This window comes from Adiantum capillus-veneris, chromosome 4, assembly GCF_014529385.1.
Source record: "Adiantum capillus-veneris isolate H3 chromosome 4, ASM1452938v2, whole genome shotgun sequence".
NCBI lineage: Eukaryota > Viridiplantae > Streptophyta > Polypodiopsida > Polypodiales > Pteridaceae > Adiantum > Adiantum capillus-veneris.
In genome coordinates, this window is record NC_140934.1 from 98021171 (window position 1) to 98047996 (window position 26826).

The following is a 26826-nucleotide window of genomic DNA, read 5'->3' on the forward strand; positions in this document are numbered from 1 at the left end:
GACACAAGAGAAAACCGATCTTAGATAAAAGGGCATCACCCATTTAATCACAACAAGAGGGAAGATGAATCGATCGAGCCAGTGTAACAAACAAGAGTAGAGGACTCGAGGAGCAATTTTGGACCTAGTTACTACCAGACTCTCTTTGTGAGGGCACCTTTAAGCCTCCAATGTACTGTTAGTTAGCACACCATTGGGAGGTTGAGGGAGGTAGGATCTCACAAATGTGTCTTCTCCAATCTAGCTACAACACATGTGGCATCCAACATTGTGTTGCCCTTATACTATATAACTATAAGGTGCAATCTCATCGATTTTCAATAATTGACAATATTAATAGATGACCATCGGCAGGATCACCAGCATCTAAACACTCTTGCAAGGGAGACAATGCACAAGTTGAAAGTGCCTCTTTTGTATGATGTATATAACTCTTCTACAAGGGAGAATGGATATATTAGCATCAGAGGATGGATGCAACACATGCTAAGAAGAAGGCTAGAATGAGTTGGTTAGGTGACATCTATTTGAGAGTTACAAATTCAAAGTCAGATGCCAGATATCATGTCAGATCAGATGAAACAACACCAGATTGAGAATTCACATAGACAATTGAACTCAAATGAAAGACTTTAGATGACATGAATTGAGAGGAAATGTAGCTACGTATTCATAAACTGGTTCAGAAGTACAAAGTCCAAAAGTACAATTGGTACATCACTTGGTGCTCATAGATTCATATTCATAAACTAGTTCAAAAGTACAAAGTTCAAAAGTACAATTGGTACAACACTTGGTCCTCATAAGCTCTATGAAATGCCTACCGTCTAGAGTTACAAGAGATATAAGAGTTCCAATCCCCAAAATGGGATTAATGGGTCCTATTTATTGGTGCACCCACTGGGTTCTGACTCGTGGCACAGTCATACAGGGTCTAGTAACTGCCAATAACTTTGCCACGTAACTTGTCTATGTAAGGTGTTTTTAGAGCAAGTTCCCACCTTCTACATCCACTTTTTCTTTCATGAAATTTTTCATGTATAAAATTTCAGACATTTGTTCTGGCTTCATCTTTTTTGCTTCACTTTCCTCTTGTCAATAGCTTTTCTCTTTTCAAGCCTCTGCACGTGTTAAGCTAGAGCAGCGTTCATCACTTGTTATTGAGGAGTGTTGGAGGTAGGGTTCTCCTTGTGGATAATTCTGTAAATGGCCTACTTGAGTTGCTCCCTCCTTTTAGTGAGCATCTCCACCTTGTAAGGTGTTAATGCATGCCATATTTTTGTGTCAAGGTCATATAGAGTCTTCTAGAGATACCTACAGAAGAACAAGAAGAATATAACCCTAGAAGAGTGTGTGTGTCAGATGCTAGTGACTTAGGAGACAATTGTGATATTTTCAACGAAGAAGATGTCCATAAGGGTAACCAAAGTGAGAAAATAGCATCCACTAAACCACTACAAGTGGGAATGGCTGTTTGTAGCACCACTTTCAACCATAGAAGATATATTCAAAAGGATGAACGACATGATGAACAACATGCAAAAAGCACCTATGAGGGGACCAGGACAAGGGATACCTCAACAGGGACAACCAATAAGGCCACAAAAATGGTGTGCAATCGAGGGTAAATGGACCAACCATGAGACCCACGAGTGCTACTTCCGACCAAAGTATGATGGGAATGTTCAATACGTGCCTATGAGGCCACACGGACAACCCATGTACAGATATCAGCCTAATATGGCCCAAGCTCAAAGACCACCGAATGGTATGGAAAGACATTAACCTGTGTTGGGTCAACAACCTCCGTATCCAGGACATAATGCAGTGCTTGTATAATACATGCATTCCGAAGGAGTCATAGATGAACAAGCATTAGTGCATGTTACACCCTATACGGAGCCTAGTCCATCTACAATAATGGTAGAGGAAGATTGGTATAATTCACATCCACCACCAATGGAAGAACCCGTGACTTATGCTCCACCAGAGCTCGCACCAATGTATTATGTAGCTACTCAAGGTGTTAGATCTCCCATGGTAAGACCCATGATTAAGCCAAGAACAGGAAACTGTCATAACTGTGGCGCAGATGATCATTGGAAAAATGAATGCCTAGAGCCTGACAAAAACCTCAAGCCAGTTGAAGCTTATTTCATACAATGTTGCAAAAAGGGAGGACACTTTTCGGAAGATTGTCCTAAAAATCCTTTAAACAAGGGCAAAACAGTAGTAAACGTAGTCCAAGTGATACCTAATAGCTCATCTGAGAGTGAACCGATTGTTCCAATCAAGGTAATCACTAGAGTTCAGGCTAAGAAAAAGAAACACAACTCCTCTGATGATTCAGAAAATACAGAAGTTTCCTCTCAAAAGATCAAAAGAAGCAGAAGTAAAAGATATAAGATGAGAAAACAAAAACAACGGGCTAAAATCGAGGAGAAAGCAAAAAAGCAATTCCAAGAAAAGGTGAAAAAAAATGGAAGTGAAATCAAGGAAACAACTGTGAAATATGGAGGATCCATTTTGGTTGATAAAATTTTTGAGCCTATTAATGCAACCTTGGAAGCCTACCAAGCAGAACTTAAAGCAGGCAAAAACATGGAAAACAAATGGAAAAACTATCCTTCTCTAGACATGGAAGCAACTAAGCTTTGATGCTTATCAAAATTTGGTAAGAATCACGCAAGAAATGCTAGAAAAAGAAAAACCCAAGCTCGAAAATATGGCAAAACCTGAGAAGCTTGTGGTAAGGGACACTGAAGGAAAATCCGAAGTGGTGGTAGAACCCCACCTTGAAACAAAAGAACCAGAACTTATAGTGCCGGACAGCGAAGTTGCCTTAGACGAAATTCCACTCGTAGAGGAAGATTAGCCAGGACACTTATGGGAAAAAGTTAGAGAGATCAATGATGGGAGCCTAACTTTAAAGTCGGGTCCTATAGAGGAAGTTTGGTTGGACAACCTACCTTCTGATATGAACATGGAGTACGGGGATTGCGGATCTGAAGCTTCAGGAATGTCTAAACCATTGACCTTGAAAACATTACCCTCTTACTTGGGAGATAACGAAGATGAATCCATAGTATGTAAGACCACTCAAGTAAAAAGAGCTGAACAGACCCTAGAAGTAGACAACATTCATTCAATCATGTATACACCCATCCAATGCACTCTTACCTTAAGAGAACTGTTAAAACTCAGACCATATTTATGGAATGATCTACAGAAAACCTTAGAGAAGGTGGGGATAACGGGACTAATCTCAAAAAATGGGATAATGAAACTAATCTCAAAAAATTTGGGAAATTTGAAAAACAAAATGGACAACAAAGAGATTCAATCTATTTCAATGAACAAGGTCGGAGAATATTACAAAGGGGAAGAAGGAAACACCCCCCTTCCACTGAAATATAATGACATTGAAACCATGGCAATACTGGATAGTGGGGCAGGCATAGCCATAGCCACGAAAGCAATATGGGAATCCTGGGGACAACCAGCCATTAGACAAACTCGAATGAAATTGCAATTGGCTGACGGACACATTGAGAGACCATTAGGGCTGCTTGAAAAAGTGATAGTCAATTCTTGTGGAATTGAATATCAACACACTTTTGCCATAGTAGACTTTGAGAAACAACTCAATTATGAAATCGTATTTGGAAGACCTTTCATGCGACAGGTACAACTTATCCAAGATTGGGGAAACAATTATCTGCACTTGAAGCAAGTGGGATCTATAACAAAGGTAAACCTAAAAGATCACACTTATAGAGATGTTTTGAAAACACCCATACAAGAGTTTGATTCAGTCTCTTCGGCTGAAACTAAGCTTCCATCCTGGTTAAACAAAGACACTCCTATTTGGATATGTGGAGCTTCAAAAAATGGGAGTTTAAAACGAGAAGAATGTATTCTACAAAGGGATTGCAAAGACGAAGCCTATGTACGTGAACCCTTTCTAGAGCATTTGTTTGAGCCATTTGGGTGGACTCAAATTTTAGCGACAATGGATGTATGTGTGAATACGTCTATGCCTACTCAATTTTGCAATGAGGATGGCTACGACATAATTCCCATCCAAATGATTTCAACCCTCAACATTGAAGATGAAAATGAGGAACCCAAGGACTTGATGAAAGCTCGACAAGTCTTTTCAGACCTCTACTACGATACAATAGATGAGTTAGATGAACATTCAGCTACCTCAAAAGATTCAGGGTCAGAAAAAGAACATGTGAGAGCTAAACTACTCTTGAAAGGAGGGGATGAAAAGTTTTTTGACTTTTTTAACGAGAAATCGAGAAGACAAAAGTGGTATAGATGAAAAGAGACACCAGAAACATGAAAACAAGACCTATGCCATCAGTCTCCAGTAGAACACAATTCTTGATGCAGATAGAGGCACATGATTGTGTCAAGGACAAAATCACTAGCAGATATCCTTCAGACGAAAATCTAGAAATGTCAAAAACATCAAGAAAAACAAGGAAGGATACTCAAGCGAAGCCAAACAAACAAGACAAGGGATCAATCATGACACGAGTTAAGTGGAAAAAGAAATATCAAGAGTTGAAAAAAGCTCTAAAGGAGATATATACGACCAAAATGGAAACCACAAAAGAGGATGGTAAGGATGTAATGAGTGTTCCCTCCCATTACAAAAAGTATACTTTCCAAGATCGAAAAATCATAGTCGAACAACCTGTTAGGAAATTACGGAAACAAGGCGAGTCCTACGAAGGGTCCGAGAACGCAAAAAAGATAGACTTGGCTGAACTAGGGAAAGAACCTAGGCCTGCCTACATTGCAAACGACCTAACAGAGGAAGAAGAAGAGCTTTTGCTAAGCCTGCTAAAAGAATACCGAGATATCTTCGCTTGGTCTTACAAGGATCTCAAGGGTGTTGATCCAGAAATTTGTCAACATACCATACCCGTGAGAGATGATGCAAAACCAAGTAGACAAAGGCCATACACATATAATGAAACATTTGCCAGGAAAATCAAGGAAGAGATTGAGAAAATAAAGGAAGCCGAATTCATTTACGAAATTGAACACATAGATTGGGTGTCTCCAATTGCGGTAGTACCCAAGAAGAATGGAAAATTATGAGTGTGTGTCAATCTCAAAAAAGTGAATGTAGCTACCATTAGAGACAACTTTCCTCTTCCAATCACTGAGCATGTTTTAGAACGAGTTGCAGGAAAAGAAGCTTACAGTTTCTTAGATGGCTTTTCGAGATACAATCAACTTCTGGTTGACCCAAAAGATCAGCATAAAATTGCTTTTGCAACAAAATGGGGTATTTTTGCCTATCGGGTTATGCCTTTTGGGTTAACTAATGCTCCAGCCACCTTTCAAAGATTGATGAGCCATGCTTTTAAAGAATATCTGAGGAAATTCTTGGAGGTATACATGGATGATCTATGCGTACATTCATCAATCATAGCTGAACATTTTGAACACCTCAAAAAGGTATTCGAAAAATGTAGACTTTATAGGATTTGCCTAAATCCTGAAAAGTGCACATTCATGGGTAGACAAGGAAAAATTCTCGGACATGGAGTGTCTAAAAATGGCATAGCTACTGATATTGAAAAAATTCATGTCATTGCTGATTTGCCTAGACCAACAACACTAAAGTGGGTTCGAGCCTTCATGGGGCATTGTGGATATTACAGAAGGTTCATTTACATGTACGTTATAATTGCAAAACCCATGTATAGCTTGATTACACACTTTGAATGGACCAAGGCATGTGAAGAATCCTTCATGCAGCTTAAGCAAGTTCTAACCTCAGCTCCAATATTGAAAGCACCAGATTGGAATAAGATATTACACATACATATAGATGCTTCCAATTTTGCCATAGGGTGTATACTAGCTCAACCAGGAGACGGGAAAATTCACTTTCCTATATCTTATGCTAGCCGACAATTGAACATGGCAGAAAAGAATTACACACCACTGAAAGAGAAGGGTTAGGAATGATTTATGTCGTAAAAAGTATAGAGATTACCTATTAGCCAACAAATTTGTGTTCTTTGTAGACCACCAACCTCTGTTGTATTTGGTCACAAGCCATGCAGCACAGGAAGAATAGTGAGATGGTTCATCATTCTTCTGGAATTTGATTTCAATGTGTGGTTGTAAAAAAGGGCACTACACATCAAAGAGAAGATCATTTGTCAATGATTGTTTCAGGAGAATCACCTAAAGGGGTAGACGATGATCTACCAGATGCCTATTTGTTCTCCGTGGAAATGATACCTCGACGATCGAAAAACATGGTATCATTGATGACAATAGCTCAAGTGGATTCACAAACACCACTTCCTATTACAATCGGATTAATTGAGCAATCGGCTATGTATCAATTACTAGCTGGTAGGCTATACAAAAGAAATCGAGATGGGATATTGCTCTTATGCATTAATCCTGAGGAAAAACCCAGTACCTAAGTCAAGCACATATTACTATAGTAGGACTTCACTTTGCAGAAGACCAAACTATGCATGATCGAGTTTCATTCAAAACAGCTTTAAATGCTACACCCTTTAACGTTGTTTATGGTCTTGATGCCATACTGCCAATAGAATTTCTATTGCCGACATTAAGGGTAGCTAAGGATCTTGAGTGGACTGGACATGAATTGTCAGAAAGACTTGAAGATTTAGAAAAGCTAGACGAGCAAAGGCTAACTATCATAGCTCATATCTATGCACAAAAGCAGAAACAAAAACAGTTTTTTGATTCCCATCTAATAACAAAAATCTTCAAGAAAGAGGACTTAGTTTTAGTCTATTCCCTTAAGCAACACATTCCCAAGTTTAAGAAAAAGAAAAACGGACGTTTATCATTGAAGATGTATCTCCAAGTGGAGCAGTAAAATTGTCCACCCTAGATGGTGAACCAATGGCTAATTGGATTAGTGGATGCCATTTAAAGAGATACAATTTGTCGCTAACCAATGAATTGCTAGAAAGAATGCATGCAGCCAAGCAAAGGAGGATTAAACGGCAGCAGGTTATTGATGAAGCCCAAGAGGAAGCTCGGCTTTGGGTACACAAACGAAAAGCTTCTCTCCGGAATCAACAGATACCGATTCCCATCAACACTCTGGAAATAGATGACCGACAATGGGAATTGCCTAAAGATGTAGTTTCAACAGATGATGAATGGTTAGACGTAATGGACCTGCGCATCAAAGTACAGCTCAACAATCATAGCACAAATGTTTGGTCGATACAGGAGCTAGAGTAAATGCAGTCAGTTATTCCACGTACAAGAAAGCAACAAGTCAGTCTTTGACAGCAGGAATAGCGACAATCAAAGGATGCCACAAGAACCCAAAACCAACATTGGGAGTAGTCAACTTGAACGTGATAGTACATGGATGTTCATGTCCTCATCAGTTTGTATGCTTACCAGATGAACACATGAATGAGACGATGATTCTTGGAATTCCCTGGATGCGGACATACAAAGCAGTACCAGATTGGGATACAAATCAGGTCAAGCTATCACCCAAAGGCGGGGAACTCATTGTTCCAATTGCACCAAGCAAGGAGGAATGGAAAGGAAGCAATTAGCAGACCAAACCATGAAGTAATCAATCTTCTCCATCCTCTCGACGAGCAAATGCTACAAGTAGCATGCAAGGAGTCAGGAAAATTTGGGTACCAAAAGCACATCTTAAGGATAAGCCAATTCAAATCTGGGTGCCCAAACATCACCGACAAAACCAACGACGGTTCCATGGGTCAAAACACAGATACGAGCATCTTCAAGCAAGGAACCTGACTTGAAATGGATTTGGCAGAAAAAGGAGCACTTATCTTCTCCACAAACCATAAAACCAATCAAGCAATGGAGAGTTCAGTCTCAAAAGACTCCACCACACCATTCCACACCAAGCAAACCAACCTACCAATGGTGAGAAAAAGCTCGACAACAGTCAAAAGTGCTACCAACAGCTCAGACAATCAGCGTGTTGAAGCATCCTGATGGTACAATCAAATAGAGAGCACACAAGCTACAAGATTTGTTTTTTGGAAGACAGCATCAGAAAGCCTCGACATCAGAAACCCTTGAGTTAATTACTCAAGACCCAGCTCTTGCACAGCATAGTGGTTTGAATTGCATTGATTTTCAAAGCATGGTAGAGCCAACCACGGCTATGCATAAGAAACGATTGTTCAACCCATGCACACAATTGTCCCAGAGTGCGTCATCTAGGAGGGGTGGAAGGGCACTAAGTAATTAAGGGCAATGTTTGAAGAGGGAGGAAAAAGTTCGATGTTAATGTGTGATTCTTTGCAAAATTACCTAATAATGCCCTTATAATTCATCATCAAGAGAAAATTCACTGATAATATCTTCCCGATGAGTGTAAATAGTGTATATACTATCAGAAAATCATCAAAAATTAGTCCTTTTTTGTTACTTTTCATCATTTTTCTTGATAAGGAGACTTAAAAATAGAGAAATCCAACAAAAAACAATAAAGCTGCGTTTTTCAATGGATTTTCTTAATTATTGGATTTTCACTTTTCTTTTTTAGCGTATTTTGTTATTTTCTTTGATTTTTTCAATAAACAGGTCAAAAATTAATAATAAATAGCAAAGGAGCTCATACGAAAAAACGGAAGACACGGTGGTGATCAGAAAGACAAGGCAGACAAGCACCAAAATTTTCAATGAAATCGGAAGATGGAAGCGGGAAGCCTAAATTAGTGGCCAGACCTACTTTTGCAAAATTCTTACAGAATGAGCTAGAGGAATCCGATCGGGGAAATTTTTTAGACTAACATAGATTTCATGGCCTACTAGGACTAATGGGGGAATCTAGGGAAAAATGGTTTGGGAAGCTGGGTATAGATATCCTAGGTAGGCTAAAACAACCTCATTTCCACTTGTCACCTTTGCAGAGAGAGCTTTTCGACCTCTTTCGTGCGTACTTTTCGGAGTCTACAGTTGCCCGTTTTCAGCGCCGTCTCACATGAGACATGAGGGGTAAGTTCTTTACTCATCAATGATCCATTTTGTACGACTGATAGCTAGTATAAACCCCTAGAAAAGACCCTAGAATCCAAGTAGTGCACGAAGATCTACGACCAAAAACTTACCATAGCGGCCTGTCAGCTTAACCAAATCAGATGGATTTGAACTGTCGCATACCCTAACATAATAGAACATTTCTATATCATCAGTTAACCATTCAACAGGGGTCGAAGGGGTCCCCAGTAGAAAAGCTAGGCTTTTGGTAGATGCCAGAATTTGGTTATGACTCCATAGACAACTTGCCTACGAGGTTTATATACAATGTATATGATTCGTTTCGTGAAATCAATCAAGCAAAGCCCTCGAAGAGCAGAAAATGGTTTGAAGGCTACAAAGCATCAAATTCGACATACGAGGTCAAACTAACTCCAAATGAGCAAGAATTGGATGAGTTGCTTCACGACTATGTCGTGGACAAGTCCAAAGCCTCAAGTCCAAAGCCTCACAAGTGACAAACCAACTCAATAGGCAGTGTAGTCACATAAATTGGTGATTTCAGAGTCAACAAAGCACAAAGTGATGCCGACAAGACCAAACTTGACAAATTCAATTTAGGACTTGTTTTAGGTGTATAGAATGTGTTTAGGTCAAATTTTTAAGTTTTGCAAGAAAATTGTGACTGCTTTAAATAATCACGATTGTTTACTTTTGCACTATTTTTGCTTGGAAATTGTATCATAACCTCACTTATTATGTGTACACACCTATTACATGCCAAAAATCAAGTATGAGCCAAAATGAACACCTATAACTTGAAAAATTACCAAAAAACGCAAAGAAGTCTTTGAAAGCCAATTTTGAGTTATGGACCACTTTTTTAAATCCAAATCACCTCATATCACATACACAAAGCCTAGAATCAATTTGTACTAAAAAATGTTGATTTTGATAGAAAAGTTAATAACCGCGATTATTTACTTTCTAGTCAAAATGGGGGAATTTTGATATTTTGCCATCATACATCCAAAGTACATGATGTGTTAAGCCCACTAGCCAAGTTTGAACCAATTTAGAGCTCAAAATTTCAAATTTCTTTTATATCTACTGTTTCAAAGACCTAAAGCCAAAATCTGGTACCATTTTCACCCTATGCATCTAAATGAGCCCATAATTCACTCAGAGCATGTATTGGTATATACTTCAAGTCTGTGATGCCAAGTTTGCAAAAATTTGGAGAAATTACTCAGCTGTAAATAATCGCAATTATTTACTTTGGTTTCAAATCTTTGTTTGACTTTACAATTTTGTTCCTTGCATGTTTTTATGCATCTATGCTTGTTAAAAAATTGATTTGAAGCAAATTGGACCAAAATAGTCAGCATTTCATACTAAAGGACATTTTGGAGAAAAATCTATCAAATCTGCTAACTTTGACACTCTATTCACTGAACAGGAGCCATGCAAGCAGCAGAGAGGGCCAAGAAGACGCTTAACTAGAAAGAAAAGTTGCAAGAACTACCAGCATACCAACTGGACCCCGATTCAGTCAAAACCGCCAAGGCAAACCTATCTCTCAAAGGAACAACTTGAGGAGCATCACACCACAATGTTCACTGGCAAATTCAAGAGCGAGGAGGGACATCAGGTAGAGTTGCAACTCCTACCAAAAGAAGTGTATGATGTCGCTGAAAAGCCCGAAACCAAAGATGCCAATCGAAGGCTAGGATTCAGAGATTTTTATGAACAAGAGCCGTGCAGAGTGGACTTCCAAAAATCTTACGAGCTTTTGTCCACGATCAAGGAAGATGAAACTACGCAGATTTTTGACCCACAAGGGAACAAAGTTGGAGTGGTGATCACTAAGGAAATAGTGGCAGAAGCACTCAGATTGCCCACAGAAGGAATGACAATGAGGGCAAGGGATAGGAAGACAACTGGAACTTTCACAAAAGAAACCGCCGCGGCCACCTTTGCAGACCTTATTCTTAAACAGGTTGAAGAGCCAGCCAGGTTATACCACCAACACTTCCATTTCCTTGCTAAGAGGCCGCCAAGATATACAACGCCAAACCATGCAGTTGCCACCACCTTCACACAAGTCCTCAAGTCAACAACCAGGCAACCGGTTGACCATGCTCAATATGTCTTGACCACTTTGAAAGGAATAGAGAAAGAAGAAAAGATCACATACCTGGGTGCACCAGAGGTGTTGGCAAGGATTATATACCATGCCATTGCCATGGTCGACAACCTACCACCTGCCCCATATCAAAACACATGGATAGTGTCAGCTCAACCATCTCCTTGAGTTACAAGATCGGCTAAGAGATCCTACAAATTTTATGAAGAATCGGCTTAGAGCTTGCTGGAACGGCACAACAGTGAGAGCTCGGATAATGAAGAAAAAAGTGCACGATGGGAGAAAATGAAGAGAAAAGTCATGGCAGCATACCAAGAAGAGCCTGTTCAAAAGCAAGCCCGGTTTGAAAGAGAGAAACACACATACCAATGCAGCCACCAAACACAAGGAAAGGACCCAAAAAAGTGGGTGCCTAGTGGGCTTAAGGGACCAAGAATCAAGCATCACACTAGGAAGTAGGCTGAAGAACCCACTGAAGTACTAGAACGGATGTACCAAGAAGCAGAAGCTCTAAAGCTGAAAGAAGCAGAAGAAGAGGTGAGAAAAGCGAAACAGGCGGCAGAATGGCAAAAAAGAGCAGAGGAAACCACTACACAAGGAGAAGCACAGCATGCCCAAGGTGATGTGTCTCCCTGCATCTCTTCTCCTGTCTCTGAATACCAAGATCAACCAATGCCGAGCCCACCACCATCACCGGTAGTTAGAACCACAATAAATGAGCCAACAAAAGAAGGAGAACCTGAACAGGAAAAAGCAGCTGAAGCTACACAAGATTCTGAACACCAAGAAGCAGCGAAAATAGCACAACAAGCAGTTGTCTCTACTCAAGAGAAGCAAATAGAGAAAGAGCCAGAGACAGAAAAGACAGCCATTCCTGCACCAGAAGAGGACTCCAAAAAATTTGAGTACACAAGAGAACAAGAGGTTGAGGAAACACCCTCTACCTCAACACAACAAGATAAGGACGAGGCACAACTCTCTACCTCAACAGAAAAAGATCAACCGATACAAGGGCAACAACAGCAACCAGCAGCCATGACGCAGCCAGAGGTAAAAGAATCTACAGAAACAACAAGACAATTAACACAAAGCGAAGATTGGCAATCGAATGATGAAGTCATCCTGCAAGTGAACGAATATGCTAAGAAAATGCAGGAGATGACAGAAAGACTTCGCTCAGCAGCACTTGGCCGTAGCACACGGACCAAAGAGTTAGAGATGGTGATTGACGCACTCCAAGGGGAGCTGGACGACAGACTCAATGTCATCACTGATCTATAGAGGCAAGTGCAAGAGTTAAGAGCGAAAACTGAATAACATTAGCTCGCAAGAGATAAACAACATAAAGAAATGGAGGAACTAGGTGAGTTGCTATCAAAACTGTTAGTTTCATGCAAAGCAAAGGATGATCAGCTAACGAAAGTTACAAATAAACTTCTAACTACCACTCTATCAGCTCAATAGATCCAAGTACAGTTAGATGTGGCCAATGCTTCCCTACAATACTCAGAACAAAGAATCAATGATCAGGTGATATTCTTGCGGCAAATACGAGAAAATCCAGCTGTCACCTCGATCAAGGGAACAGACGAGGTCTACAAGGCGTTAGAAAATAAAAATAAAGACCTCAAGCTGGAGCTAAAATTAGAGCAGTCTCAGCGCAGAGACCTGGCCTTGATGCGGGTCTAAAAAGAAGACAAGCTGCTGAAGGAGATAGCTGAACTTAAACGAGTCAACCATCTACTGAGAGAGGGAAGGACAAAAATGCAAGAAGAGGCAGGCACTTCGGAGCAACCTCAGATAGAAATCCCCCCATTATCATTCGCTGACATGGAGACACAGCCCGTAGTAGAGCTGAGCAGCGAGGAAGAATTTCAAGTACCAGTTACAGAAGCAGACACAGTGCCCATGGTCCATCTCTCAAAGGTTAAAGAAGATGCACTGAAGGAAAAAGTTACACAAGAGATAGATGAGCACTGGAAGGCAGCAATGGATTAGGAGCTGAGAGTACTTCATTCTGTTAATGTCACACAACTCACTCCCAATCAAATAAATGGACAATGGCACAACAATCCCTGCCCTACCCTCTGATTAAAGTTGAGTTGCTGCAAGTAAAAGAAAGGCTTTACACCGACATGCAAGTCGAGGGCGCAGATAAAGACCACCCAAAGTGGAGTTTGAGATGGTTGAACAAGAATCCCAGGTACTTGATTCTATTCACAAGAGCACATGCGGCCCTGCAAAAGGATCCTACCTTCTGTCCTGTACCAAGAGTAAGGACCTGGATAGCACATGAGGCACTACAAAAGAAGCGGCCAACTTGGTTGAATTACCCCAGATTCTTTGCTCCAGAAAAGGGACAGCTGACTGAAGAATACATGGTGAAAACCCTAAAGGACGCCATGTCATTCTTTAAAAGTCTACCAGATTTGTCATGTGCTATGTTATATAAAATTTACCAAATGCTACTCACCTGCATCGAAGTGTTCAATGAGCTAGAGCAAGCAGGTGCCCCTTGGATGTCATTCCTCAAGGGTAACAAAGGATTGTGCTATGATCTCAGTGGCCAACCTTCCGAAGAAGTCCTCTATGGCTTCTACGCTAGATGTATGTTTCTACCTTCACACAATATGCTGGCGTTTGAGGAAGCGTTCTACACGGGATTCTTCACTTGGCAAATGAAGATATTTGCACCAGTGATCAGCAACCTGACCTCAAAGCTACTCAACAGTGGAGCTGAAAAACAGAGTAACTATGTAGTTCTTGCAAGTGCCAGATAAGGAACGAAAAATCAGATATCAAAAGGCTCTAACAACACTTAAAGATCGCCTTGCCAGTCACCAGCCCAAAGACTACTTCAGTCCATAAAGTTGTATCAAGGGACGACACAGGTGAGGAGGGAGGGAATGTTAGCAGCAAGCTAACACAGATACCACGGATACCATTTTTTGGAGTTCTCATTGTAAAAACACTTATTATTTTAATAAATTAGGAATATTGTAACTCCTATTTTTTTGGATAAACCTTGTAATTGATAAGCCGGGGCTACAAGCTTCTAGATTGTATCAACCAGTCATAACCCATCTTTAGTAGAACTCCCAGATTATTAGTTTTGACCACCAAAAACCTTGGCTAAGGTATAAAAGCCAATTTTTGTAAGTTATAATTAAGTTTTGGATAATGAAATACACAGCTTGAGCTAATGGCACTCACGTCTCTCCTTCTTGCGCTTCCTACTCCCTCCCAGGTTGTCACTTTGCAGTCGCGTTTGTTGCATTGCAATTGTAGGTAAGAGCTCTATGCATTGACGTAAACGCAACATGGTATTTCATAGCTTTTAGGGTCGCCGATGACCCACGGAATAATTTCATCATAAGTAGGAATTTACACTTTCAAATAAAAAACTAAGCATATGCGGGGTATTGGGGCATCATTGCTAAGCATTTAGATGCATTCTGGGTCAAAAACGACTAGGTCAAAAATCCAATGCTATTAATAATCCCGATTTTGGCACTTGACCTAAAGTGGGATTTGGGACCATAAGCATGTGTGCTTAGGTCTTATAAACATGTCCTTGAAGTTTCATTACATTATGATGTCATTTGATGCTGCAACAGATGTGATTTGTTTGCCGATGAGTGATTGGCTTTTGATAATTTTTGTCACTTGAGTATAGCTTGAGTTAGATGCGAGTTGTTAGTTGTTTTCCAAGAAATTGACACCCTCTTGTAGCCTCTATGCACTAGTCGAGTCAACTTCATCCATGGATTGAAAATTTAATCGTGGTTCTCGCTAATACTGCAATAAAATAGGTTAGTGAGGTTAGACACACGTCCCACATCATGTCCAATCCATTCAAAATCCTTAGCTACCCTTAGTGTCGACAATAGAAACTCCATTGACAATATGGTATCAAGACCATAAACAAGGTTAAAGGGTGTAGCATTTAAAGTTGTTTTGAATGAAACTCGATAAGCCCATAGAGCAGTATGGAGATTCATTTCCCAGTCTATCCTTCCTGAACTAACCACTTTAGTCAATACCGAGCTAAGAAGTTTATTCGTATGCTCAGCTTGTCCGTTTGCTTGTGGGTGATAGGGAGGTGATTTGTTATGGATGAGCATAAATTCATTAAGCGGATACTCGATTACCTCATTGAGGAAATGAGTTCCCCTATCACTGACAATTTCTATTGGCAATCCATATCTTGTGAACACATACTCATATAAGAATGCGGCAGTGGTTCTGGCATCATTCTTTTGAGTTGCTTTAGCCTTGGCCCACTTAGTCAAATAATCCATAGCTACAATAATATATTAAGCTTGGGTTCTATAAGCAGGTGGCTGTATTGGCCCAACAAAGTCTATACCACATTTTGCGAAAGCTCTAGCTCCCATCATTGGTATTAAGGGCATGCTATCTACTCGTGTTGGCATTTTTGCTTGTTGACAAACATCACACCTCCAAACATATTCTTTAGCATCTGTAAAAGTGTTGGCCACCATATGCCTACCATTAAGATTGCTCTTGCAAGGGTCTTACTAGAAAAGTGACCTCCAGCTAATCCAGCATGTGCTTGTTCTATAATATTGGAATATATTCATCTTCATTTGCACAAAGACGCAAATGTTGATCTTTACCTCTTCAATACAATTGGTTTCCAATAAGAGCATAGTCTCTTGCTTCAGTTTCAATTGTTGTTTGATGGCGTTTACTCATATCCTTAGGAAATGTTTGGCTCGATAAGTAAGTGACTAAATAGTTACTCCACTTAGGAATAGGTGACATTTGAAACAATGTTACATGAGGTATGGGTGTTTGTTTTTGACATTGAGGAGAATCCTTTACAAAAGAGCAAACATCACTCCTCATAGTTGGCCAAAATACTCCAAGTCGCAAGATCCTTTGCATAGTTTGGTCTTCCGCAAAGTGAAGTCCTACTATGGTAATATGTGCTTGACTTAGGTATTGGATTTTCTCTTCAGGATTAATACATAAGAGCAATATTCCATCTCGGTTTCTTTCGTACAGCCTACCAGCTAGTAATTGACACATAGCCGATTGCTCAATTAATCCGATTGTAATAGGAAGTGGTATTTGCCAATCCACTTGAGCTATGGTCATCAATGATACCATATTTTTCGACCATCAAGGTATTATTTTCACGGAGAACACATATGCATTTGGTAGATCATTATCTACTCCTTTAGGAGGTTCTCCTGAAATAATCCTAGACAAATGATCTGCTCTTTGATGAGTAGTGCCCTTTTTTACAACTATAGTGGAATCAAATTCTAGAAGAATGATGAACCATCTCACTATTCTTCCTGTGATGCATGGCTTGTTGACCAAGTACAATAAGTCTTGGTGGTCCACAAAGAACACAAATTTGTTTGCTAATAGGTAACGTCTATACTTTTTTACGGTATAGATCATTCCTAATCCTTTCCTTTCTATGGTTGTATAATTCTTTTCCGCCATGTTCAACTGTCGGCTAGCATAAGAAATAGGAAAATCGATTTTCCCATTGAGGCGGTCCGGGGCGGGCAACAGGAAGAGCGGCCTCTAAACACCCTTCGAGGCTCCCGTGCTGGTCAATTGGGGCTGGGGCAAGCACAATCAGAGACAACAACAACCCACAGCCAGAAACCAAACAAGAAAAGGGGCACCACCTAGTTGTAGATGCGAACTAGGACGCACGTGATATCTCCTTATACTCAAACGCACAAAGAGAGGGGAATTCAAGATAGCCATACATACCAAACACAAACATTCACCACGCCAGAGAGAGGTAAGAGTAAAAATCAACTTGAGCAACTCAGTCTTAGCCTTAAAGGCTAGATGCACACAAAGCTTGATGAGAAATAGAGAGACAACACAAAACTTGACCTTGTTGCCAATACACAAATTGTCTTAGGGTCACGGGAGTCCTCTCACCGAGCATCCTCTTACAATTGACTTTTTAGGCAAACAATTCAACAAGCCCTCAAACCATCAAGCATGAAATAGCACAATAGACTTCAAGGACAATATACTTTCAACCACCTGATGAGCCAACTTATCAAGTCAATTTGGAGAGAAGAGTCGTAGTTGCAGCATACAATTGCACCCAAAACTATGAATCTTATTTATGGAAAAGAGTATGCTACAAGTGTGATGCAGATTATGGTATCACTCCACTCCTCTAGATGGCATAACTAACTTTAAGCTTCTCCATGCACCTATGTGTAGTGATGGAATAGAGCACTCACAATGCACACACTCTACACAACTAGGCTTGAAGAGTGGTGTGTTATGTGTTGAGAATGGTGTGGTGTGATCATGTGATAATTTACAAGGGAGAGAAGGGCTCTATTTATAGGTTTTAGAAGCCCCACCTAATCAAGTTTATTTGAAGAAATCAAAGATTATGCATATTTTATTTTTTTAAATGAGGGTGGGTCTCTCTTGTCCTTTGAGTCACATGGATGTGGGCTCAAGGGAAGAGAATTATTGAGGATGAAAGGAGAGAGAGAGAGAGATTGAGTGAATAATTTGGGAGTGCCTACTCTAGTAGAGGGTGCATTTTATAATAAGGTTAGTGGTTAGTAGTTAGTAATTATAGTTTGAAGTTAGTAGGATGGGGTAAAATTACATGGCATATGCACTCAAGGTGCATTATATGATTTATACAATGATAAAAAGTAAGAGAAGGATGAGAATATACACAATTTGGTGGAAACCGCAAGATATAAATGAAATTTTTCACCTTCTCCTCCAGTGAATGAAAAGGTTGTAGAGCTTTGTCGGTGCAGTTCTTGTGACCATGGGAAAGTTGAATTCTCCATGATCAAACTCCTCCTTTTGCAGGGCTTGAGCTTGATTATTTGCTGATTTTTTCTCTTTTTATGAAAGGATGAAGAGGTTATGGTAATATGAATTTGATTCTAGAGAGAGAAATTGAGCTATATGTGTGTAGAGATGATAATCTTTTGAGCTATGGAGTAAGGAGAGATAGAAATGGTGAAGAAGATGAAGTAAGCCATGAAAGTTGCAGGTTTGAGTGGGGTATGGAGAGGAATGAGTGTATGTGTGTGGAAGTGGGAAAGGAGGTGAGAGAAGACTATGGGTTACTTTGTGAGAAAAGTGGACAGATTGGGGTCCACTCAAAAAATCATAGCTCACCGGTGGTTGCTCCAAAAATCACCAAAATTTTTGAGGTGATTATTCAGCTTTTGTTCCACATTTTCTCTTTTAACCACCACTCCAAATTCGGAGTGGAGATGGGTGCCAAAAATCTCACCAAAAAGCCTGTTTTTTATGCCTGCAAAAGTCTTTTAGTGGCCCCCTCCTTTGTTGAATTTGTACAATGCATCCAAGAGTGAGCCCCTCCTTTGTCATATCATAATACAAAGCATCCAAGTTTTCCTTTACACATGCATGGAGGAGGATTATTGGTGAATAAAGCAATATATACATGGTGGGACTAGTGTATGGACTATTCATGGATTTTAACTCAATGAGCACATGGTGTTAGAATAATGAGTATAAATAATAATAAAAATATGGAGAAATTATGGACATGAAAAGATATTGAAATCATATGATATGGTCCCTCTTTGTATTATTTTGGGTGAAAGAGGAAAAGGTATATAAGTAAATAATATAATAAACGTGACTAAGAGAGTAGAAATCAATTTTTGTTTTCATGAGGGTGAGGGTGAAAATGTGGGGGTGATTTTTTATAAAAGAAAAATATGAAGTTAGAGTATGTACACATTGGCAAAATACTTATGGTGTAAGAGAATGAAAGAAGGCATATACAAGTTTAATAAAACATACACCTAAGTATAAATATTTAAATAAAATACCAAAATAATTATAAAAATCCCTATATTTAGGCCATATATACAATGCAATATTTACACACAAATGGGCTATAATATATTTTATTTTATGTATTTTATTTATTTATTTGGCTCAACTAGCCCAATGACTAGCTAGCTTAGGGTTTTTTAAAGAAAATATGGGGTAAATCCCCTAACTCACACACGCCTATGTATAGTGAAATGGTAGGGATAGCCACAGTTTTTGGGTGATTTTGGTAGGGTGAGGTAGCTTACTATGGCAATTATGGAAAGCCGAAAAACGGCTATCACCATCTCCTGGTTGAGCTAGTATACACCCTATGGGAAAATTGGAAGCATTTACATGTATGTGGAATATAATATTCCAATTTGGTGCTTTCAATATTGGAGCTGAGGTGAGAGTTTGCTTGAGCTTCATGAAGGATTCTTCACACTCATCAGTCCATTCAATGTGTGTAATCAAGCTATACATGGGTTTTGCAATTATAGCGTACATCGTCTATAATATCCACAATGTCCCATGAAGGCTTGAACCCCCTTGACTGTTGTTGGTCTAGGAAAATCAACAATAACATGAATTTTATCCATATCAGTGGCTATGCCATTTTTAGACACTATATGTCCAAGAATTTTTCCTTGTCTACCCATGAATGTGCACTTTTCAAGATTTAAGCAAATTCTATAAGGTCTACATTTTTCAAATACCTTTTTGAGACGTTCAAAATGATCAACCCGGATTGATGAATGTACGCATAGATCATCCACATATACTTCCAAGAATTTCCTAAGATATTCTTTAAAAGAATGACTCATCAATCTTTGGAAGGTGGCAGAAGCATTAGTTAACCCAAAAGGCATAACCCGATAGGCAAAAATACCCCATTCCATTGCAAAAGCAGTTTTATGTTGATCTTTTGGGTCAACCAAAAGTTGATTGTATCCCGAAAAGCCATCTAAGAAGTTGTAAGCTTCTTTTTCTGCAACTCGTTCTAAAACATGCTCAGTGATTGGAAGAGGAAAGTTGTCTCTAATGGTAGCTGCATTCACTTTCTTGAGGTTGACACAGACTCGTAATTTTTCGTTCTTCTTGGGTACTACCACCATTGGAGACACCCAATCCGTGTGTTTAATTTCATAAACGAATTTAGCTTCCTTTAGTTTCTCAATCTCTTCTTTGATCTTTCTAGCAAATATTTCATTGTATGTGTATGGTCTTTGTCTAGTTGGTTTCGCATCATCTCTCTGGGTATGATATGTTGATAGATTTCTGGATCAACACCCTTGAGATCCGTGTAAGACCAAGAGAAGATATCTCGTATACTTTTAGTAGGCCTAGTCAAAGCTCTTCTTCTGCTTCTGTTAGGTCATTTGCAATGTAGGCAGGCCTAGGCTCTTCTCTTGGTTCAGCCAAATCTATCTTTTTCGCGTTTTTAGGCGCTTGGTAGGACTCACCCTGTTTTCGTAGTTCTCTAACAGGTTGTTCGACTATGATTTTTTGTTCTTGTATAGTATATTACTTGTAATGGGATGGAACACTCATTACATCTTTACGATCCACTTCTGTGGTTTCTATTTTGTTTGTATATATCTCCTTTAGAGCTTTATTCAACTCTTGATACTTCTTTTTCTGCTCAACTCGTGTCATGGTTGGCTCCTTCTCCTGTTTCTCTGGCCTTGCTTGAGCATCCTTCCTCGTTTTTCTTGATGTTTTTCAACACTTTTGGATTTTCATTTGAAGGATATATGCCAGTGATTTTGTCCTTGACACAATGATGTGCATCTATCTGCATCAGGAGCTGTGTTCTACTGGAGATTGATGGCATTAGTCTAGCTTTCACATTTTTGGTGTCTCTTTTTCGTCTATACCATTTCTGTCTTCTCAATTTCTGGTTAGGAAAGTCAAAAAACTTTTCCTCCCCTCCTTTCATGAGTAGCTTAGCTCTCACATGTTCTTTTTCTAACCCCAAATCTTTTGAGGTGGCTGAATGTTCTTCTAACTCATCTGTAGCATCGTAGTAGAGGTTTGAAAAGACTTGTTGAGCTTTCATCACGTCCTTGGGTTCCTCATTTTCTTCTTCAATGTAGAGGGTTGAAATCATTTGTATGGGAATTATGTCATAGCCGTCCTCATTGTAAAATTGAGTAGGCATTGACGCATTCACACATGCATCCATTGTTGCTAAAATTTGACTCCACTCAAATGGCTCAAACAAATGTTCTAGAAAGGGTTCAAGTACATAGGCTTCATCTATGTGCAATCCCTTTCTAAGATACACTTCTTCCCATTTTAAGCTCCCGTTTTTTGAAGCTCCACATATCCAAATAGGAGTGTCTTTGTTTAACCACGATGGAAGCTTAGTTTCAACTGAAGAGACTGAATCAAACCCTTGTATGGGCGTTTTCATGACATCTCTATAAGTGTGATCTTTTAGATTAACCCTTGTTATAGATCCCACTTGCTTCAAGTACAGATAATTGTTTCCCCAATCTTGGATAAGATGTACCTGTCGCATAAAAGGTCTTCCCAATATGATTTCGTAATTGAGTTTCTTCCCAATGTCTACTATGGCAAAAGTGTGTTGATATTCAATCCCATAGGAATTAACTATCACTTTTTCAAGCAGTCCTAAGGGTCTTTTAATGTGTCCATCAGCCAATTGCAATTTCATTCAAGTTTGTCTAATGGCTGGTTGTCCCCAGGATTGCCATACTGCTTTTGTGGCTATGGCTATGTCTGCCCCACTATCCAGTATGCCATGGTTTCAATGTCATTATATTTCTCTGTAATATTCTCCAACTTTGTTCATTGGAACATATCGAATCTCTTTGTTATCCATTTTGTGTTTCAATCTTCCCATATTTTTTGCAATGAGCCCCATTATCCCCACCTTCTCTAGGGTTTTCTGTAAGTCATTCCATAGATGGTCTGATTTTTAATAGTTCTTCCAAAGTAAGAGTGCATTGGTTGGGTGTATACATGATCGAATGAATGTTGTCTACTTCTAGGGTTTGTTCCGCTCTTTTGCCTTGAGTGGTCTTACACACTATAGATTCATCTTCGTTATCTCCCAAGTAAGAGGGTAATGTTTTCAAGGTCAATGGTTTAGACATTCCTGAAGCTTTAGATCCGCAACCCCCATACAAGAATTGTACATCCATGTCCATATCAGGAGGTAGGTTGTCTAACCAAACTTCCCCTATAGGAGCTGACTTTAGAGTTAGGCTCCCATCATTGATCTCTCTAACTTTTTCCCATAAGTGTCCTAGCCAGTCTTCCTCTACGAATGGAATTCTGTCTAAGGCATCTTCGCTATCCGGCACTATAACTTCTGGCTCTTTTGGTTCAAAGTGGGGTTCTACCACCACTTTGGAATTTTCTTGATTGTCTCTTACCACAAGCTCCTCAGGTTTTTCCATACTTTCGAGCTTGGGTTTTTGTTTTTCAAGCATCTCTTGCGTGATTCTTACCAGATTTTGATAAGCTTCAAGCTTAACTGCTTCCATGTATGGAGAAGGATAGTTTTTCCATTTGTTTTCCATATTTTGGCCTGCTTTAAGTCCTACTTGGTAAGCTTCCAAGGCTGCATTAATAGGCTCAAAAAAAATTTCGACCAAAATTGATCCTCTAGATTTCATGGTTGTTTCTTTGATTTTGCTTTCAGTTTCTTTCACCTTTTCATGAATAGTTGTTTTGCTTTCTCCTTGATTTTAGCTTGTTGTTTCTGTTTTCTCATCTCATACCTTTTACTTCTGCATCTATTGGTCTTTTGAGAGGTAATTTTTGTACTCTCCAAATCATCAGAGGAGTAATGTTTCTTTTTCTTAGCCTGGGCTCTAGTAATTTCCTTGATTGGAACAATCGGTTCACTCTCTAATAAGCTACTAGGTATCACTTGGACCACGTCTACTACTGTTTTACCCTTGTTTAAAGGATTTTTAGGACAATCTTTTGGAAAGTGTCCTCCCTTTTGGCAACATTTTATGCAATAAGCTTCGACGTGCTTAAGGTTCTTGTCAGGCTCTGGGCATTCATTTTTCCAATGATCATCTGCACCACAGTTATGATAGTTTCTCATTCTTAGCTTAATCATGGGTCTTACCATAGGAGGTCTAACACCTGATTAGCCACATGGTACATTGGTGCGAGCTCTGGTGGAGTATAAGTCATAGGTTCTTCCATTGGTGGTGGATGTGAACTATACCAATCTCCTTCTGAATGCATGTACTTTACAGGCACTGCATTATGTCCTGGATACGGAGGTTGTTGACCCAACACGGGTTGAGGTCTTTCCATACCCATCGGTGGTCTTTGAGCTGGTGCCATATTAGGTTGGTATCTGTTCATGGGTTGTCCTTGTGGCCTCATGGGCACATACTAAACATTCCCATCATACTTTGGTTGGTAGTAGCACTCATTGGTCTCATGGTTGGTCCATTTACCCTTGATTACACACCACTTTTGCTATCTAATTGGTTGTCCCTATTGAGGTATCCCTTGTCCTGGTCCCCTCATAGGTGCTTTTTGCATGTTATTCATCATGACATTCATCCTTTTGAGCATATCTTCTATGGCTGAAAGTGGTAGTTGCAGCAGCCGTTCCCACTTGTGTTGGTTTAATGGATGTTGTTTTCTCTCGTTGAAAAAACAATTGTCTCCTAAGTGAATAGCATCTGACACACACACTTCTAGGGTTGTATACTTCTTGCTATACAGTATAGCATGAGGTTCTTTGTTCAATAGTCCCTCTAGAAACAATCATACTAGTCGTTCTTTTGCAGGTATCTCTAGGTCTGGACATCTGGCAATGTATTGTTTCATTCGAGTTGCACAATCCCTAACAGACTCACCTTGTTTCTGTTTAAAGCTGTAGATTTGAGCTATCGTATTGTGTTTGATCCCCGCTTTGGAACAAGCAGCTACAAATCCTTGAGCTAATGTGTTCAAGTCCATAATTGATCTTGGTGGAATGTTTTGGAACCATGTCAATGCTTTTCCTTCTAATGTCATTCCAAACCCCTCAAATTGAGTATGAAAATTGAATATGCATTCTGCTCTTAGCACTTGCTTAAAGCTTGCTAAGTGGTCGTATGGATCCCCCGATTCACTGTATTTTCTGACCCATTTTTGAAAATCAGCTAGTCTGATGCGTCTATTTGGTTCAACTCCTGGTCTCCTGGCAGTTGATCTTGTTCGAAGTCCTTCAAACCACTCTATTGGAAATAGTGACTCATGTAGCCGTGCACTGGCCTTAGTGTCACCCGGTTTTCTTCGTGATGAGGTTGTTTCTGGTTTTTTAACATTACTCTCAGAAGATCTCTCATGATGTTCATCTCTTGGGATAGTTTTTGGTCCTTGGCCCAATATCCAATCTCTTATTGAATATCCTTGATATTTGGTTTGTTCCACCTCCTCAGGATCCATCATAACAAAGGTGTTGTTATAGCAATCCCTAAACAAGTAGGTTGGTAGATCTGCTGACCCCTTTTCCTTGATCTTGAAGATATAGACGATCTTCATGGGTGTTAGTTGTCCTGATTTGGCATGCAAAGTCGATAGAAGATCTTTTACATTTCTATCCTCCCAACAATAGACTCCGATCCTAAGATTATCAGTACTAAGCCATTTCAAAGGCTTCAAATCAACTTGATCGTATCCCTCAAATTCTAAAGTTGGTGGCCCTTCTTTTGCGGCCATATCTGGAATTATGGTATTTACTTCTAACCCCCATTTGTCTATCACGTCAGGGTTTTCGACTTGTAAACATTGAGTTCCGTTTCTATCTATGTACATTTTTCCTTGTTTGTTTGCCCTGATTTCCTCTTCGAACTCAATACTATGGTCATCAATGCGAATAGCGTACTCTTCGTTAGAATCCAGGTAAACCTGAGCTCCATGGCGATTAGTCTTATAAAAGAGAGTATATGCTTATAGCGCATTGTCATTCCGGTTTTCGAGTGAGTCGAATAAGAAGACATTTCGGACATTGAATCAGAAAAAATGTCTGAGACTTCTTCAAGGATAGTGTGCAAAGAATTGCCTTGATTCACACTTTCTTCGGTGGATACTCTAGTGGAGGTTTCTCCAAATATGCCTTGATTTTCTAGTACACGACAAGATTTAAGGTTCATAAAGACTTGTGAAGCCATGGATAGAGTACTTATCTTTGGATTGACTGGTTGTCAATTTCTTCCTGACTTGATTGCAACTTCTGTCAAGCTGCCGATTCCTTGTCTGCAACTTGATTCCTGTACAATTTTGATCAAGTTAGCTATTCTTTCACAAGGACTGTGTAGTTTTTGCTAACTATTCTGATCGGTCTATATGTATCACTTCAAATTGAGCTAATTTAGTCAATAGTTGAGATTTTCAAACTCGACTTTGGCAAAACTCAAAGGATTAATCTGCAACCTGGAAACTGAGTGAACATGTATCAATTTGGATCCGATTGAACCCAAAATTGCCCGGTGGCTTTGTATTATGCTGGTCTAACACTGCACAAGTTCAAAAGTCATAAATGGTCTCTCTCTGTAGCAATAGTAAATAATCGCGATTATTTACTTTTGTCAAATTTTTACACTTTTTGAATCGGTTTGCCAAGTATCCAACCTATTAAGGTCCTTGGACAAGTTTCAACAAGTTGGGACAAAATCTGTTCAAGTTTATTAACTGTTTCGTGTCCACAGACTCTGATTTCAAGAATCTGGCTTAAGTCTCACTTTTGAGATCCAAATTTCACCAAAATTGATTTGTGTGGTCTACTTGATATGCTTGACCTTGTGGTATACCCAAATATGCAAGATTGTCAATTTTTGAAGCAGATGTAAATAATCATGATTATTTACTCTAGCTATTTTTTTGCAAGTTTTTGTCTTAATCTTAGCACAGATCTGTTAAGCACATCAACTTAAGGTCTCTAGCCAAGTTTCATCAAGTTTGGACAATTTTTGATCAAATGATCATCAGTTTTTTGTTTGCATACTAACTTTGCAAATTTGGTCACAATTTTCAATCCAATGATCCAAATCTTACCAAATTTGATTTGTGGGCTTATTACAACATGATAAAACTAGTTGTATGCTAACTTGGTAAAAAGAGTTGAAAAATGAGGCAGATGTAAATAATCGCGATTATTTACTTCTGGCAAATTTTGCATCTTTTTGGTCAACTGAGCATGTACACATGTCTATCACATCAATATAAGTGTGTGAATCAAATTTCATTGAGTTTGGACTATTTTTTTCCCAATTTACATTCAAGTTCTCAAAAGTCAGTACAAACTTTAGTTTTTACCCAGTTTTTGCCAATTTGGTGATCCAAATCCATTGTGCCTTTATAAAAGTTGTTTGTACACATGCAATGAGTCATTGGTATCAACCTTGGTCAAATTTGAGCTGAAAGTAAATAATCATGATTATTTACTTCAGGCTTGAAATGAACCATTTTTTAAACTTTTTTCATGGACAGTCTTTTCATGGGTTATTTTAAGCTTAGGAATCAAGTCAAAACTTAATTTGGCCTAAAATGTCAAAAAAAAAGTAAATAATCCGAATTTTTACAAACTCTTGAAATTTTTACCTCAAAGTGTCCTTGAGCTTACCCACTGGTTCATACAACTTTTAAGCCTACTCCCCAGTCGAATTGAGTGGTTTGGAGACTTTTTGTGCTATTTCTAGCCATAGACCTGAAATTTTGCAACTTCAAATACAACTCACAATGATTCTTTCGGAGACAACAATGTTCTGAAATCCACCTCGGATCCTACTTACCCTACTCCTAGGTTCTCATGCAATGGGGTGGTGGAAAGTGTCCACAAACACTCGTTTTCTTGT